Here is an 8395-nt window from a genome sequence, read left to right as displayed (position 1 = left end):
AGTCCCCATGGTCCCTAGTATGGTGATCTGCCTTCAGTTGTTGGCGATCTATAGTCTGTTTTTATATTGTATTTTCATGTATAGTTACAATGTTTTTAGATTATAATACTAGTTTTACATACATATATATACATATACATATACATATTACACACACACACACACACACACACACACACACACACACACACACACACACACACACACACACACACACACACACACATATATTATGTGATATTCTAGTTGTTTTACTGTCCTTCCTAGGCAGGTTTTATAGTTTAAATATAATTGTTAATAATATATATAACTTGATATAGTCACGATATGGCTGAAATACTGCCAATGTGACTTGAAATCTTAACTCACTCACTCATACACTCACTTTATACACAGGTTACTTGCTGAAAGGGGCACTTGCACCGTAATTGCTGAGCCTAACTCTTGATATAAAGGCTACTTGCTGAAATGGGATCCTTAACCAGTCATAGATGCACTCAACTCTTTATATACAGGCTACTTACTGAAAGGGGCCCCTGAACCAGTGATGATGGAGGCCATTATCCTGTTGCTTCTGTTGACTTCAGCAGCCACTGGTATGTTATCTGTAGATAATAATGTGCATTTTACTGTGCAGCTCATAAAAGACCACGATTGAAATAGGATATTGTACTAACACTACTTCTATTCACCAAACGTCAATTTCTAATTTACTCCTGTCACCCAGTTGCATATACTGCCAAGGTGACTTGTATATCCTGAAATCAACATATTTCAAATGTTTTTAAATAATTCTCATACAATGAAGGTGCAGTGGAGGGAAAGATATTTCCTTTAACCGACATATGTCTATTTACTTTCACTGATACCCAAAGTTGAGGTGGAGGGAAGGATATTGTGTCCAGAAATTGGTCTGCTTGGGGCTCCCCACAAACCTGACCTGCATAGAAGCAAGTAGAAGCCACTCCTTCATAACACCCAATGGACACACAGCAGGATCATGTAACACAACAGCTGGGTATTGCATAGACAATGGCAAGTTCACAGCGTCTGTCATCAATACCACCTCCAGTGTTCTAACCATACATGCCTTGTTGAAGTCACACGCTGGCTCCTGGATATGTGGCAGCGGTGCCGATATGCCTGATGCCCCTAGCTGCCTGATGACTGTGGCAAGTAAGTAGACATCATGTACACGTGTATGTTGTTGTCCTAGCTGCCAGATGACTGTGGCAAGTAAGTAGACATCATGTACACGTGTTTGTTGTTGTCCTAGCTGCCAGATGACTGTGGCAAGTAAGTAGACATCATGTACACGTGTTTGTTGTTGTCCTAGCTGCCAGATGACTGTGGCAAGTAAGTAGACATCATGTACACGTGTTTGTTGTTGTTCTAGCTGCCAGATGACTGTGGCAAGTAAGTAGACATCATGTACACGTGTTTGTTGTTGTCCTAGCTGCCAGATGACTGTGGCAAGTAAGTAGACATCATGTACACGTGTTTGTTGTTGTCCTAGCTGCCAGATGACTGTGGCAAGTAAGTAGACATCATGTACACGTGTTTGTTGTTGTCCTAGCTGCCAGATGACTGTGGCAAGTAAGTAGACATCATGTACACGTGTTTGTTGTTGTCATGGCTGCCAGATGACTGTGGCAAGTAAGCAGACATGTGTTTATTGATCTTCTACCAAACAATTACAGATTGTAGACACCTTCATCAGCTGTATTCAAATTACCAGATCCTGCTAGACAAGCAGTGGCATGTTGGTTATGTGTAAATATTTTTTAATGATAGTTTGTCAAACAACTTTTTATTTTCAGGACACAAATTCTGCAAAACCCACCGAGTTGGTCTGATGTTTAGATTATGATCAGCGTTTCATTGAGTATTTTATGTTCATTAGTTTTCGAGTTAGATTGCAATTCATCGGTCTGCTTTTGAGCCAAACGGACTATATACATAGTTAACAAAATATACAAATGAAGTTTAAAGTGTTTTTAAATACTTATTTCTTTTATATATAGGCCTGAGATGGACATAATAGACTTTTAAATTTATGGATAGAAGGGAATTTCCAAAAGTATTCCGGAAGAAATGTTATTCTCAAATCATTGTACAAATGACATATAAGGGTGAAATGATACTGAGCGAGCTTAAGGTTCCGGGATCGAGCCCACCTGTGACCGGGTGTAAAAACCTTGGAGTCAGCCTTGTGTGCAGACTCTTTTAGTGTTGTCACAACCCCTAGTGTTCAGTACACAACCCTGTGCACTTTAAGGAACTCACGAATCCGTTTGTAAATGACCATATGGTGGCCATGTGAATACGTGCATATACCCAGTTGCTGGTACAGTAACGTGCACAGTATAATTGGACAAAATATTGTGACTATGTGTCCCAGTTCTCCCAGCTGCAAATGGGTACCTTGTGAGGATGAGGCTGTGAGATAACTCACTGCGCCTAACAGGCTGCATGAGTTGAATACTCCCTAGGGAGTTGAGTTGGTGAAAAAATAAGAATGCCAGAATAAAGACATCCGTTGATCAAGGGAACACTCGAGCGCCTTGAGCATGTACTAGTTGCGTGGATATGTGCGCTGTATAAATATCCTATAGTGAAAAGCAAAACAAAACAAAACAAAACCCTCACAATTGAGAGAAGTCAACAGAATAAACCAATCTGTTCCAATCACATAACCTTATCAGGCAATTTACAAACTGACTGAGTGAAACAGGCAATTTACAATTTGTAAATTTCATTGATTTTATTCACTGGCTGTAACACTTACACGTTACTTTAGTAATACAATATTCCTGCCCAGGAAGTTGAAACCTAGTTCCCCATCGTTCAAACTTTAAATCTGTAAACTGAGGAAATTATGATTTTCTTTTTTTCATGGTCCACTTCCATCACAAGGAGTGGAGGAAAACAAACATTTGCTTAATGTGTTGATCTGTTTCAGAATTCCCAACATGCACTATAACAAGAAGGCAGAATGATGACAGTGTCTTCACCGTGGACGAGGAAGTGGCGTTGAAGGTGAACGTAACTGGAGACTACTGTTCTGAGTCGGTCCAGTTTCAGTTGCAAACAGGAAACATTCAAACGGGTTTGAACTACTCACAATGGAAGCAAAACACAGATGTCATATTCACTCTGACTGAGTCTCACCTCGGGGAAGTGAAACTGGTCTTCATCTGTGGACGATACAGCCAAAGCGTTACCATGTGAAGGGATTCAAGAACTGAGTGAGTGTAATACATTTTGAATATTTAAGACAGGAACTTCATAATAATGCGTGGATAATGATATCGAATTGTGGGAGGATGAGGCATAACATGAACGATCTGTCCTTATGACAATCATTTCATTATCTCTATTTTCCAGATGCACAATTACGTTACAGCAACTATCAGCATGATACACATGAAACAGTCAAATGCAAATGATAACATTCCAGCGCAACCGAGCCACAAATTACCAGGACCTGCCAATATTCATTATTACAACAGTGCCATAGTATCAGGCACCATATAGCTTTATTGGAACTAATTTCAATTGCTAACTGAATTACTAATGTCTGACTTAGGAGAAGTTGTTGTTAGATTCTATATTCCTTGGTAGATATAATATTGTTTCTGAACTAGTTTGGCCTTACCTTTTGTGTAAAACATGGACTATGTGACCATAAAAACTACACTGAGTGAAATGCTGTATTCATGTTTCTAATCCAAATATGTGATCGTTACTAGAACCAATACGCTTCTTCTTATATTCCAGGAAATGTTTCCTCTTCTACGGTGAGGAATCACTTACGAACCTCGACACTTGCACCAGGGATATATACATTGAATTTCATAGCCCCTGTTTGTATTGTCAGCGTTCTTCTTGTCTTGGTTATCGTCATCTCAACTTTAATCTTCTTGTGCAAGCGACGTAACAGACATCGTACGTCAAAGATGGTAAATGCACTACATAGTCACATGTCTCGTGACGCAGGGTATTCCAACATCTGTGTCGTGGAGGGAGCAGTTTCTTGGGCAAATATCGCGAACAGGTCACTTCCACCTACACCAGGTGTTCAAGATACCGTTACAGATCCTGGGTATGCCGCCATGGCAGAAGGCGCTGTCAGCATGGCAGAGACACCTACAACAGATACATCGTGTGCTGAAGGATCAAACCCGATTGCTAATCCTGATGACATGGTGATGCACGTTAAGTCAGCCCTATCAGCTCCCATAGGGATGGGTGACATCGACAGAAGGTCAAGGTCGCCTCCTCTATTTGAACCTGGCATTGAAGGGAAAAAAAACATTTGACAATCCTGATAGCAAAATGTTGCACTCTGAGTCTCTGAGTCAATCCATTCTGTTTGAGGATCCAGGGTACTCTTCAGTCGGAGATGTCATTGTGACAAGGTCAAGGTCAATCTCAGCAAGAGGTTCTTGCACTAAAGGAACCAGCCCAGTTGCAATACCTGAGGACACTCTCGTGAATGACTGCAATGGTGCTGCACCAGATGTGCCTGAGCTGTATGCCAAGGTTGTTAAAACAAAAGACAAAACAGAACCAGAGGTGTCTGGCGTTTCAGTGGTTGTGCTAATGTAGTAGCGGACGAGGTTCCAGTAGAAAGAATAATGCGGAACAGCTACTGGGTTGTGAGCCGACAGCAATCTCTTTATTGTGTAAACACTAATCAGTTTCCAGCTCTGTAAATATTATATTAAAATAATATTAAAATATCTGATAAATTAATTACACCAGCCACATCACATAACATCTATGAATTATACATGACTAATGTACAAAAGGGAACATTAGATACAGTTAAACTGAACAGATTAACTCGTACAGATTACAATGTATACTTAGGTTGCCGACACATTACTGTCTCCACAAATTATCAAGATATACAGTTAATATATACAATATGTACACCTGACTTACCACTGTGTGGCAATGAGCTGGCAGCGATTAAGTTGACAGTGTCCAATCGGGATATTCTTATAGATACATAAATAGAAGTGAGGTCCACAGTCACTCATTCCACAAAAAACAAACTATTCGCTCAGCATAACGTGTAGGACCTCTGATTTGTAAGAGTAGTGTAGTGATCAGTGCTTCCGCACTCGTACATCGGGTTTCATCGGATTGGCCATCCAGTGATACTCGCATGTTTCCGGGTGTGATCGGGGCACGTGATCAACTTACCCGCCAAATCTGACAGGTGACAGATGACAGATCAAGACGAGACACTGAACCGAACGGACGCATATTGCAGTATACCTACAGAACCCTTGATCTCCCCATCATCTACGCTTACGAAGCAAGGTAAAGCGCCTTTCCCTATCACTAGGCTTTCACAACAATGGCGCTGTGAACAGGATTAAGCCTTTGTGAAATTTGTGACAAAGAAAAATATGTCGCGACAATGGGAAAGGACTGATGAATGGGTCACGTGATCCTTATATAGAGCAAAACTCGCTGTATGGAGCATTTTAAGCTTTTTCAATGGCTAATAGAGTAAAACCCCAATGCTCTTTTAGTTTTATATTTATCACTTTTTCGGCCGTAAACAAATCCCTTGCAATGTAAAAAACATAGTAATATCAAAGGGTGTTGATGTATCCACTATCCATGTGCTTGTTCATGTCAACCGCTGGAAGCTGCATGCCTAGCACCCGGCGTATTACGTGTAAATTTCATGGTGTTGATTGCAGTGTTGCGATGTACCTAGCTGTCAATCACTGTCGCTGGATACATGGCAACGCTGTAGCAACGTTCACATGGCTTTGCGTGGTTTGTATTTAATCAAATTTCTGTCAACATATTTATATATGTGTAGTGTTACCAATATGTATCCATTTATATTATTATTGTATATGTTACATGTATTTACATTAATGCACGTTATAAAGTGGGTAAATATTCTGCAGGTCTTTTCATTGATGAATGGGTTGGCAGGTATGTATTCACTGTGCATTATTGTTTAATACAAGGCTTTAGGTTGACACTTCTGCACTCAGTTATTCTGATGACTGACAGCGGTCAACTGTCACCTAAGTCTGGGGTTATAAGTTATGTGTATTAGGTTTTATTATTATACAAGGTTTTAGGTTGACACTTCTGCACTCACTCACTCTTGTCAAGACTGACTGACAGCGGTTAACTGTCACCTAGGCCTGGTGTGTATATTATTTGTTTATTATTTACATCCATTTGGTAAAGTGTGGTAGCTTGTTCAATATGTTAGTGTTTATTTATTTGTCATTTTTATAATCATGTTTATGCCATGCATGAAATATGATTGTGTTATATTAGCTTAGGTCAAACGTTAGATTGTGCAAGTGTTTCACCCTAGTGTGGCCAGGTTGCATTTCAGCATTGGACGCCCGCTGACCGTACAGATTATTCTTAGGTATACCATTTGCCATAGTTTATTGCTGGTACAGTTCTGTTATCTTGCCTGCAATGTTGTGTGTGTGCATCTGTAAGTCTGGTAGTGTTAGGTAAGGGTAGCTTACGCTTAGCGGCTGAGTTGTTTGTCCTCCGGGAACGATATCGTTTACTTGGTTCTGGTTTGTGAAGCCTGTAAGTCCGGTTGCTGACAATATGCCGTCCACTTTAATGCTCTGTCCTTCATACGAACGGCAACATTCTACTGGTCCGCAGTCAGTATATTCGGCAACGTGGAGCATTCTTCACGATCAACTGGCGCTCTATCCTTCTTCGGACAATGGGCATCGCAGTCTGCTGCCATTGCCTCGCCCCTGTCAGCAACGTGTAGCACAGTGTTGTTTGGGTTGGTATCAGTTCTCTATCGGTGGTAGCTGTGGTTGATCGTATGTCTCGGGTCTTCTCTGCCGCCATGGTCTCTTTGCTCAGGTGTAGACTCGTTACATGGGCTGTAACCTCCACCTTCTATCCTTTGACATATACAGAGTTTGTCTTATCCATAATATTGGCAACTCTTTAGCTAGGTTAGTTTAAGGTTATACAGCTACCATATAAGTACCCATAGGTCAGCTTGGTCTTACCTCAGGTTGTAGTACAAAGAGCAAGAATACTGCAGGGAAGGCTCGAACACTAATGTTCCTTTCCCAACTGTATTCGTTCCAAAAATGGGGTTATTTATAACTTGTACTAACTTATCATATATTAAGTATGGTTGTTGGATTATTTCAGATAATCCAATCATGCCACCAGTATATATTAATCTGTGCTCTGAGGAGGAACTCAGGCTTATTCCGGGAATAGGGATGAAACTGGCCCGGAAAATTGTGGAACTCAGAGAGACCCTCGGTGTACTGACGGAGGAGGATTTCCGTGATCTCCCTCTATCAGGAACCCTGAGCAGGCTCTTAGCGCCATCTCCTTCGCTGTGGAATATCCTGGTATTGCAACTGCAGGCTCTTGGTCTCCGAGGATGGTGGAGCAACAGGCTTCAGGGCAAGCTGCACCATCCACATCCAAATCTAAATCAGTTTTTTGGACAGTTTACCCCTGTCACCGAAGGTACACCAGGTAGATTGTCCGATACTGATCAAAGGTTCCAGAAACCAGTCACCAGTACTGACGCTGATGCTATTCAGTCCAACTTAAGACAGTTGGAATATGCGGAAACCAACTTGCAGGCCAGGCGTAGAGGACTTACTCCACAGAGTCATAGTGCTCTCTATGACCAGTGGCAGGCGGCCTCTCATGATTTCAACAGGGAAATGGAAGCTTTTTCTGATGTTCTTGCCAATCTGGAAGCCAGTGGCCCTAAAGATCTGGTATCTGGCCGTCTTGCCAAGGCACCCATGCCTAACCCTCATTCTGTGGTACATGGTATGGACGTGTCACGGCAGAGTTCAAGGACAAAGCCCAATACTGAGGAGATCGACCCCCTTGGGTCCTCCAAGGTGCTGATGGGAATGTCCATCAGAGACATGCTCTAACCCCTGGGTATAGGGAACGGAGGGGATAGGCCAAACCAAAAGAATGGCCCCTCAACCAATCCTATTTAACTCAGCCCAGGGGAAAAACACACGTGAAACCCCATCCACCCAAGGGACAGCTAGATCCAAGTCCCATCATCCTCAAGCTGTACGAGATGACAGTCTACGAGAGAGGGCATCGAGAAGCAGGGAAATCTCCGATAGAGAATCAGAAGGAGATGAATATCTGTTTAAGCGGAACGGGAGCGACCCCGTTGGGCCTCCTACTTCCAGTACCCCTGCTGGGCCTAGAGAGGAAATGTATCTGGAATCTGGGACAGAAGATGGTTTGTCAAGATATACAGATGGGTACCCTAGGATTAACCATGCCTTAAGGGATTATCCTGTATATGGAGACACACATGACCATTCGTATGGTAGCCATCAACGTTCCCGCTCCCAAAGGTCTCACA

The 8395-nt window shown here is 42.0% G+C and overlaps 1 long non-coding RNA gene across 1 annotated transcript; it reads left to right on the top strand.

Annotated features, from left to right (window-relative positions):
- Window positions 1-387: 387 nt before the first annotated feature.
- LOC124274705 lies at window positions 388-4229 on the top strand. The gene is made up of 4 exons (XR_006898005.1): window positions 388-596; window positions 876-1176; window positions 2963-3248; window positions 3781-4229. It is a non-coding gene; the product is annotated as an uncharacterized LOC124274705 (long non-coding RNA).
- Window positions 4230-8395: the final 4166 nt, after the last annotated feature.

Source organism: Haliotis rubra, unplaced genomic scaffold (genome assembly GCF_003918875.1).
Source record: "Haliotis rubra isolate DU_JTF1 unplaced genomic scaffold, ASM391887v1 Scf1040, whole genome shotgun sequence".
NCBI lineage: Eukaryota > Metazoa > Mollusca > Gastropoda > Lepetellida > Haliotidae > Haliotis > Haliotis rubra.
The sequence above is the reverse complement of the archived record's forward strand: the minus strand, read 5'-3'. Positions and strand labels throughout refer to the sequence as shown.